The sequence below is a fragment of the Bison bison genome, unplaced genomic scaffold (genome assembly GCF_000754665.1).
Source record: "Bison bison bison isolate TAMUID 2011002044 unplaced genomic scaffold, Bison_UMD1.0 scf7180017864473, whole genome shotgun sequence".
NCBI lineage: Eukaryota > Metazoa > Chordata > Mammalia > Artiodactyla > Bovidae > Bison > Bison bison.
This window is the reverse complement of record NW_011495034.1, coordinates 4,704,486-4,714,556: the sequence shown is the minus strand read 5'-3', so window position 1 is coordinate 4,714,556 and position 10,071 is coordinate 4,704,486.

Sequence of the window (10,071 nt, the reverse complement as noted above, 5' to 3'; positions counted from 1 at the left end):
TTTCTGGAACTCTCTTTCTTTTTTGATGATCCAGCGGATGTTGGCAATTTGATCTCTGGTTCCTCTGCCTTTTCTAAAACAGCTTGAACATCTGGAATTCCACGGTTCATGTATTGCTGAAGCCTGGCTTGGAGAATTTTGAGCAATACTTTCCTAGCGTTTGAGATGAGTGCAATTGTGTGGTAGTTTGAGCATTCTTTGGCATTGCCTTTCTTTGAGATTGGAATGAAAACTGACCTTTTCCAGTCCTGTGGCCACTGCTGAGTTTTCCAGATTTGCTGGCATATGAGTGCAGCACTTTCACAGCATCATCTTTCAGGATTTGAAATAGCTCAACTGGAATTCCATCACCTCTACTAGCTCTGTTCATAGTCATGATTTCTAAGGCCCACTTGACTTCACATTCCAGGATGTCTGGCTCTAGGTGAGTGATCACACCATCGTGATTCTCTGGGTTATGAATATCTTTTTTGTACAGTTCTTCTGTGTATTCCTGTCACCTCTTCTTAATATGTTCTGCTTCTGTTAGGGCCATATCATTTCTGTCCTTTATTGAGCCCATCTTTCATGAAATGTTTCCTTGGTATCTCTAATTTTCTTGAAGAGATCTCTAGTCCTTCCCATTCTGCTGTTTTCCTCTATTTTTTTGTATTGATCGCTGAGGAAGGCTTTCTTATCTCTTCTTGCTATTCTTTGGAACTCTGAATTCAGATGCTTAGAGCTCACCTTTTCTTCTTTGCTTTTCAAGTCTCTTCTTTTCAATTTGTAAGCTATTTTTAAGCTATTTGTAAGGCCTCCTCAGAGAGCCATTTTGCTTTTTTGCATTTCTTTTCCATGGGGATGGTCTTGATCCCTGTCTCCTGTACAAGGTCATGAACCTCAGTCCATAGTTCATCAGGCACTCTATCTATCAGATCTAGACCCTTAAATCTATTTCTCACTTCCACTGTATAATCCTAAGGGATTTCATTTAGGTCATACCTGAATGGTCTAGTGGTTTTCCCTACTTTTTTTCAATTTCAGTCTGAATTTGGCAATAAGGAGTTCATGATCTGAGCCACAGTCAGCTCATGGTCTTGTTTTTGTTTACTGTATAGAGCTTCTCCATCTTTTGCTGCAAAGAATATAATCAATCTGATTTCAAGATGGTGGGAACCACGAAATTGTGTTTGGATTCATACCCGGAAAAAACCTACTCCTATTTTATTGACTATGCCAAAGCCTTTGACTGTGTGGATCACAACAAACTCTGGAAAATTTTGAAAGAGATGGGAATACTAGACGACCTCACCTGCCTCTTGAGAAATCTGTATGCAGGTCAAGAAGCCATAGTTAGAACTGGACATGGAACAACAGACTGGTTCCAAATAGGGAAAAGAGTACGTCAAGGCTGTATATTGTCACCCTGCTTATTTAACTTCTATGCAGAGTACATCATGAGAAACGCTAGGTTGGAAGAAGCACAAGCTGGGATCCAGATTGCTTGGAGAAATATCAGTAACCTCAGATATGCAGATGACACCACCCTTATGGCAGAAAGTGAAGAAGAACTAAAGAGCCTCGTGATGAAAGTGAAAGAGGAGAGTGAAAAAGTTGGCTTAAAACTCAACATTCAGAAAACGAAGATCATGACATCCGGTCCCATCACTTCATGGCAAATAGATGGGGAAACAATGGAAACACTGACAGACTTTATGTTTTTCAGCTCCAAAATCACTGCAGATGGTGACTGCAGCCATGAAATTAAAAAACGCTTGCTCCTTGGAAGAAAAGTTATCACAAACCTACACAGCATATGAGGATGTGAGAGTTGGTCTATAAGAAAGCTGAGCACCGAAGAATTGATACCTTTGAACTGTGGTGTTGGAGAAGACTCTTGAGAGTCCCTTGGACTGCAAGGAGATCCAGCCAGTCTATCCGAAAGGAAATCAGTCCTGAATATTCATTGGAAGGACTGATGCTGAAGCTGAAACTCCAATACTTTGGTTACCTGATGCGAAGAGCTAACTCATTGAAAAAGACCCTGATACTGGGAAAGATTGAAGGTGGGAGGAGAAGGGGTAATATAGGATGAGATGTTTGGATTGCATCACCGACTCAATGGACATGAGTTTGAGTAAACTCCAGGAGTTGGTGATGGACAGGGAGGCCTGGCGTGCTGTGATTCATGGGGTCGCAAAGAGTCAGACACAACTGAGCAACTGACCTGAACTGAACTGACTGAGGGTCAACTGTATGTGTGATTTTCAGATACTGATTGTAAAGAAATGGGTATATGTTTCATTTCCACCTTCTCCTTTGTTCTTGCTTGATCACCGATGGGCTCACAGAAGATCAAATTTAAGGATGTACCCATGTTAAAAAAAATAAGACAATTTTGCTGTCGCCATTGCTAGATTCATAATACAGTTAATCCTTGAGCAATGCAGGGGTTAAGGGCACCCTCACGGACTACAATCAGAAATCCATGTCACCACGGTAGGTAAATTACCCCTATTGAAGGTTTCATATCCGCAAATTCAGTCAGTCTAATTGTGTAGTATATATTTATTGGGGGGAAAATTCCACATATAAGTGGACTTCAGTAGTTCAAACATGTGTTGTTCAACAGTCAGCTTATGTAAAACCTAGTTTAAATCAACTTTAAAAATATAAATCATGTTGACTAGATATGTTCAAAAGTTTCAAAAGAAGATTCCTCTCCCCATTTTATTATACATTTATTTTCCTATAGAGGAGTAATGTCACCATTTTAGAAACAAGTAGGAATTTATGGAGAAAAAAGTCACCCACAAATTCACACCTTTTCTTTCACATTTTGTGATTTTTCTAGCTATTTTAATAAGCTTTATTTTTAACAAAAGGCATATAAACAAACGTACCAATAATAGAATATCTTATTTGTTTTTTTCAATTTCCATGTTAAGCTATATTTTTATATATTTCTACCTGGAATTAAAATTATCATTTTAAGTGAGTGTATGGCACTCTGTGGAGACACTGCATTTATTTAACTGGACATTTTATATTGTTCCCAGTTATTTTCTTTGATAAATTTCATTTTCACCATGTACTGGAAGGGTCCATTTTAGAATGTTTCCTCTGGGTCTCACTTTCCTTCTCTTTAAAAGAAGATAATGATGGTACTTATTTTTATTTTATTTTTTAAAATTTTATTTTATTTAACTTTACAATATTGTATTGGTTTTGCCATATATCAAAATGTGTTCCCCATCCTGAACCCTCCTCCCTCCTCCCTCCCCATACCATCCCTCTGGGTCGTCCCAGTGCACCAGCCCCAAGCATCCAGTATCGTGCATCAAACCTGGACTGTACCTGGACTGTACTTATTTTTAAAATCCTACTGCTACTGCTAAGTTACTTCAGTCGTGTCTGACTCTGTGTGACCCCATAGACGGCAGCCCACCAGGCTCCCGCGTCCCTGGGATTCTCCAGGCAAGAGTACTGGAGTGGGGTGTCATTGCCTTCTCCGTTTAAAATCCTAGAGAAGATTAAATTCACACTTGCTCCTTAGGTGTACAGAGCAGTTCCTGGCACATGGTAAACGCAAAGGATAAAACGTTTCAAAATCATATTTTTAATCACTTGAGTTGATTGAAAACGGTAGACTTGATGAAGTGTAAGCAGAAACTAACTCTATTCCTTCTCTCTTTCTACCTCAAAAGCTGTTCTTTTTCTCTTTCGTAGATGGAAAGTTCATGATTTTACTGTCTCTCATTGGTAATAAACTAAAAGACCTCTGTTTTGATGATAAAAAATCTAGTCTAGTCTCATAATTATTCCATCATTGCAATACAGTCTAGAGTAAAACTTAAAACTTTGAACTCATACACAGTTTAAAGCTTCTCTCCAGCTAATCATACTTGATTCAGACTGGGAATCCTGATGTGGGAGAGGAAGATGTATTACTTCTTTATTACAGCTCCATGCTCTCTCCCCTCCAACTTTCTAATACAAGTTGCTAAGTAATAAGCAATGTTGAAAATTTCCTCATTTTATCTTTTTCTCCCAGATAAATGTCACGGTTTTTTTAGGGGTTTAAGACAAAAAGTTTTGCCTGGCAAGAAATGATTAGCTTTTTTTTTTTTTTTTTTTTTTTGAGAATTAACTGATATGGATGTCATTCAGCGTTCTTACAGAATCCTTAACAATCTATTCATTGAAAGCCTGGCCAGTTTGAAAAATCCCTGGAGTCACAAAATGAGAAAAATTTTAAAAAGATCAAAAACCCCTGATTATCTAAGGTGGGTCCTTTACTAGCTGAGCAAAATTTTTAAACTGTAGGGTTTCTCTTATGTGCCCTAAGTTCAGTTCAGTCACTCAGTCGTGTCTGACTCTTGGCAACCCCATGGACTGCAGCACAACAGACTTTCCTGTCCATCACAAACTCCTGGAGCTAGCTCAAACTCATATCCATCAAGTGGGTGATACCATCCAACAATCTCATTCTCTGTCATCCCCTTCTCCTCCCGCCTTCAATCTTTCCCAGTATCAGGGTCTTTTCCAATGAGTCAGCTCTTCGCATCAGGTGGCCAAAGTATTGAAGTTTCGGCTTCAGCATCAGTCCTTCCAATGAATATTCAGGACTGATTTCCTTTAGGATAGACTGGCTGGATCTCCTTGCAGTCCAAGGGATTCTCAAGAGTCTTCTCCAACACCACAGTTCAAAAGCATCAATTCTTTGGCGCTCTGCTCTCTTTATAGTCCAACTCTCACATTCATACATGACTACTGGAAAAACCATAGGTTTGACTAGATTGACCTTTATTGGCAAAGTAATATCTTTGCTTTTTAATATGCTGTCTAAGTTGGTCATAACTTTTCTTCCAAGGAGCAAGTGTCTTTTAATTTTATGGCTGCAGTCACCAACTCCAGTGATTTTGGAACCCCCCAAAATAAAGTCTGTAACTGTTTCCATTGTTTCCCCATTTATTTGCCATGAAGTGATGGGACCAGATGCCAAGATCTTAGTTTTTTGAATGTTGAATTTTAAGCCAACTTTTTCACTCTCCTCTTTCACTTTCATCAAGAGGCTCTTCAGTTCCTCTTCACTTCCTGCTATAAGGGTGGTGTCATCTGTGTATCTGAGGTTACTGATATTTCTCCTAGCAATCTTGATTCCAGCTTGTGCTTCATGCAGCCTGGTGTTTCTCATGATGTACTCTGCATATAAGTTAAATAAGCAGGATGTCAAGCCTTGATGTACTCCTTTCCAAATTTGGAACCGTCTGTTGTTCCATGTCTGGTTCTAACTGTTGCTTCTTGACATGCATACAGATTTCTCAGGAGGCAGGTAAGGTGGTATGCTATTCCCATCTCTTGAATAATTTTCCACATTTTATAGTGATCTACACAGTCAAAGCCTTTGGCGTAATCAGTAAGGCAGAAGTAGATGTTTTTCTCTGGAATTCTCTTGCTTTTTCTATGATCCTACAGATGTTGGCAATTTGATCTCTGGTTCCTCTGCCTTTTCTAAATCCAGCTTGAACATGTGGAAGTTCATGGTTCATGTACTGTTGAAGCCTGGCTTGGAGAATTTTCAGCATTACTTTAATAGTGTGTGAGATGAGTGCAATTGTGTGGTAGTTTGAGCATTCTTTAGCATTGCCTTTCCTTGGGCCTGGAATGAAACTGACCTTTTCCAGCCCTGTGGCCACTGCTGAATTTTCCAAATTCGCTGGCATACTGAGTGCAGCACTCTTACAGCATCATCTTTCAGGATTTTAAATAGCTCAACTGGCATTCCATCACCTCCACTAGCTTTGTTCATAGTCATGCTTCCTAAGGCCCACTTGACTTCACATTCCAGGATGTCTGGCTTTAGGTTAGTGAGTGATCACACCATTGTGGTTATCTGGGTCATGAAGATCTTTTTTGTATAGTTCCTCTGTGTATTCATGTCACATCTTTTTAATATCTTCTGCTTCTGTTAGGTCCATAACATTTCTGTCTTTATTGTGTCCATCTTTACATGAAATGTTCCCTTGGTATCTCTAATTTTCTTGAAGAGATCTCTAGTCTTTCCTATTCTATTGTTTTCCTCTATTTCTTTGCATTGATCACTAAGAAAGGCTTTCTTATCTCTCCTTGCTATTCTTTGGAACTCTGCATTCAAATCGGTATATCTTTCCTTTTCTTCTTCACCTTTTACTTCTCTTCTTTTCTCAGCTATTTGTAAGGCCTCCTCAGACAACCATTTTGCTTTTTGCATTTCTTTTTCTTGGGGATCACTGCCTTCTGTGCAATGTCATGAACCTCCATCCATAGTTCTTCAGGCACTCCTTCAGATTGAATCCCTTGAATCTATTTGTCACTTCCACTGTATAATCATAAGGAATTTGATTTAGGTCATACCTGAATGGTCTAGTGCTTTTCCTTACTTTCCTCAATATGTCTGAATTTTGCAATAATTTCATGATCTGAGCCACAGTCAGCTCCCACCAGTCTTGATTTCGCTAACTGTATAGAGCTTTTCCATCTTTGGCTGCAAAGAATACAATGAATCTGATTTTGGTATTGACCATCTGGTGATGTCCACTTGTAGAGTCAGCTCTTGTGTTATTGGAAGAGGGTGTTTGCTATGACCAGTGAGTTCTCTTGGCAAAACTCTCTTAGCCTTTGCCCTGCTTCATTTTGTACTCCAAGGCCAAATTTGTCTGTTACTCCAGATATCTCTCAAAGCTCAGTTGGTAAAGAATCCACCTGCAAGGCAGGAGACCCCTGTTCGATTCCTGGGTCGGAAGATCCGCTAGAGAAGGGATAGGCTACCCACTCCAGTATTCTTGTGCTTTCCTTGTGGCTCAGCTGATAAAGAATCCGCCTGCAATTCAGGAGACCTGAGTTCCATCAATGGGTTGGGAAGATCCCCTGGAGAAGGGAGAGGCTACCCATTCCAGTATTCTGGTTGGAGAATTCCATGGACTGTATAGTCCATGAGGTCGCAAACAGTTGGACAGAACTGAGCGACTTTCACTTTGACTTTCCAGATATCTCTTGACTTCCTACTTTTGCATTCTACTCCCATATGATGAAAAGGACATATTTTGGGGGTGTTAGTTCTAGAAGCTATTGTAGGTCTTCATAGAACCATTCAATTTTAATCTTCTTAAGCATTACTGTTTGGGGCATAGACTTGGATTACTGTGATTTTGAATGGTTTGCCTTGGAAATGAACAGAGATCATTCTCTTAATTTTGAAATTGCACCCAACTACTACATTTCAGACTTTTTTGTTGACTGTGATGGTTACTCCATTTCTTTTAAGGGTTTCTTGCCCAGAGTAGTAGATACAATGGTCATCTGAATTAAATTCACCTATTTGAGTCCATTTTAGTTCACTGATTTCTAAAATGTTGATGTTCACTTTGCCGTCTCCTGTTTGACTACTTCTGATTTACCTTGATTCATGGACCTAACATTCCAGGTTCCTATGCAATATTGCTCTTTACAACATCAGACTTTACTTCCATCACCAGTCATATCCACAACTGGGTGTTATTTCACTTTGGCTCTGTCTTTTCATTTTCTCTGGAATTATTTCTCCACTCTTCTCCAGCAGCCTATTGGGCACTTATCGACCTGGGGAGTTCACCTTTCAGTGTGGCTTAGCTGGTAAAGAATCCGCCTGCAATGTGGAAGACCCTGGTTCGTTTCCTGGGTCGGGAAGACCCGCTGGAGAAGGGATAGGCTGTCCACTCCAATATTCTTGGGCTTTCCTGGTGGCTCAGCTGGTAAAGAATCTGCCTGCAATAAGGGAGACCTGGCTTTGATCCCTGGGTTGGGAAGATCCCCTGGAGAAGGGAAAGGCTACACACTCCAGTATTCTGGCCAGAAGGAGTAGGACACGACTTAGCGACTTTCACTTTCTTTTGTCCTATCCTGTTCCAAATAATATTCTACTAACAGTTATTCACAGAGAAGGCAATGGCACCCCACTCCAGTACTCTTGCCTGGAAAATCCGATGGATGAAGGAGCCTGGTGGGCTGCAGTCCATGGGGTCGCTAAGAGTCGGACACGACTGAGTGACTTCACTTTGACTTTTCACTTTCATGCATCGGAGAAGGAAATGGCAACCCACTCCAGTGTTCTTGCCTGGAGAATCCCAGGGATGGGGGAACCTGGTGGGCTGCCATCTATGGGGTCACACAGAGTCAGACACAACTGAAGCAACTTAGCAGCAGCAGCAGCAGCAACAGTTATTCATCTTAGTGTACCAACCAACAATACAATGTTACAAAAAAATTATTGTTAGTAATGTTGATTTTACTCTAGCTTATGATTTTATTTCCACTTTGTATTTCATAACAATATCCATTTCTTTTTAATTATTGTGTCTTACTTCAAAGGCATCTTTTATCATGGAAAACACATCAAGAAGTCTAAGGTGTCTGGCACTCATAAGGAGAATTGGTTTTGAAGCCAATATCTTTTTATCAATACTGGAAAATAAATTTGTGTCCCTGTAACCACTCCATATGCAATCTGAAAAATGACATAACCAGTGATGGGAAGAGGAGATGTACTTATGAGAGCTAAACATTTGAAATATAAATATTATTTAAGAGGCCTCACAAGTAAGGTGAACATTTCTAAAGCTCCTGGAGCAATCAGTCTTACAAACCACTGGACTGATGAAAAATTGAAATAGTGCACATTCCAAAATTTTGTGAACTTCTGTATCTCACAAATGATGAATGGAAGCCATAACAGGGGTTTTAAAGTAGAAATTTTTGGCAACTGTGCTTCATGTGGCAGACTAAAATTTTTATTTTAACCATTATAATCAACATGATATTTTAAGGACTAAACAGCACAATGTGTCAAAACCTTTCACAAACTATGAGATTCTACCTGTGAAAAGCATGAAAGTTTCTGCTCAGTCATTTCCAACTCTACAACACCATGGACTGTAGCCCATCAAGCCCCTCTGTTCATGGGATTCTCCAGACAGGAATACTGGAATCAGTTGTCATTCCCTTCTCCAAGGTAACTTCCTGACCCAGGGATTGAACTCTGGTCATCCTATATTTCAGGCAGATTCTTTATAGTCTGAGCCACCAGGGAAGCCCAAGATTCTACCTAAACAGTGTTAATTACAATTAACAATTTTGTAACATTTTGCTGATGAGCACAAAAGCACAAGACAGAAATAATCTTTTAAATCACTCATTTAATTTAAAATGATCCAAAAATGTTAGTTCACAGGAATACATTACCTAGTAATATTTTCCATATGTATGCATTAGTACAACTTATGAAAAGGAATCCTAAAGTAAATTAATCCTGAATGTTCATTGGAAGGACGGATGCTGAAGCTTCAATACTTTGGCCACCTGATGCGAAGAGCTGACTCATTAGAAAAGACCTTAATGCTGGGAAATATTGAGGGCAGGGGAAGAGAAGGGAAGGACAGAGGATGAGATGGTTGGATGGCATCACTGACTCAATGGACATGAAGTTGACCAAGCCCCGGGAGATGGTGAAGGACAGGGAAGCCTGCGAGCTGCAGTCCATGGGGTTGCAAAGAATAGGACATGACTGAGGGACTGAAAAACATGAAAAGCAAGTCAAATTATTTTCCAGGATTTTGTCACATATCAGAAAGTATTGTCAATTTTTAGCTTTCTCTAATGTAAGTAATTTTCTTATAGAAGTATTTTAATGAAATTTATTCAGTAGATAAACCATCAGTTCAGTTCAGTCGCTCAGTCATGTCCGACTCTGTGACCCCATGAATCACAGCACGCCAGGCCTCCCTGTCCATCACCAGCTCCTGGAGTTCACTCAAACTCATGTCCATCGAGTCAGTGATGCCATCCAGCCATCACATCTTCTGTCATCCCCTTCTCCTCCTGCCCCCAATCCCTCCCAGCATCAGGCTCTTTTCCAATGAGTCAACTCTTCATATCAGGTGGCCAAAGTATTGGAGTTTCAGCTTCAGCATCAGTCCTTCCAATGAACACCCAGGACTGATCTCCTTTAGAATGGACTGGTTGGATCTCCTTGAAGTCCAAGGGACTCTCAAGAGTCTTCTCCAACACCACAGTTCA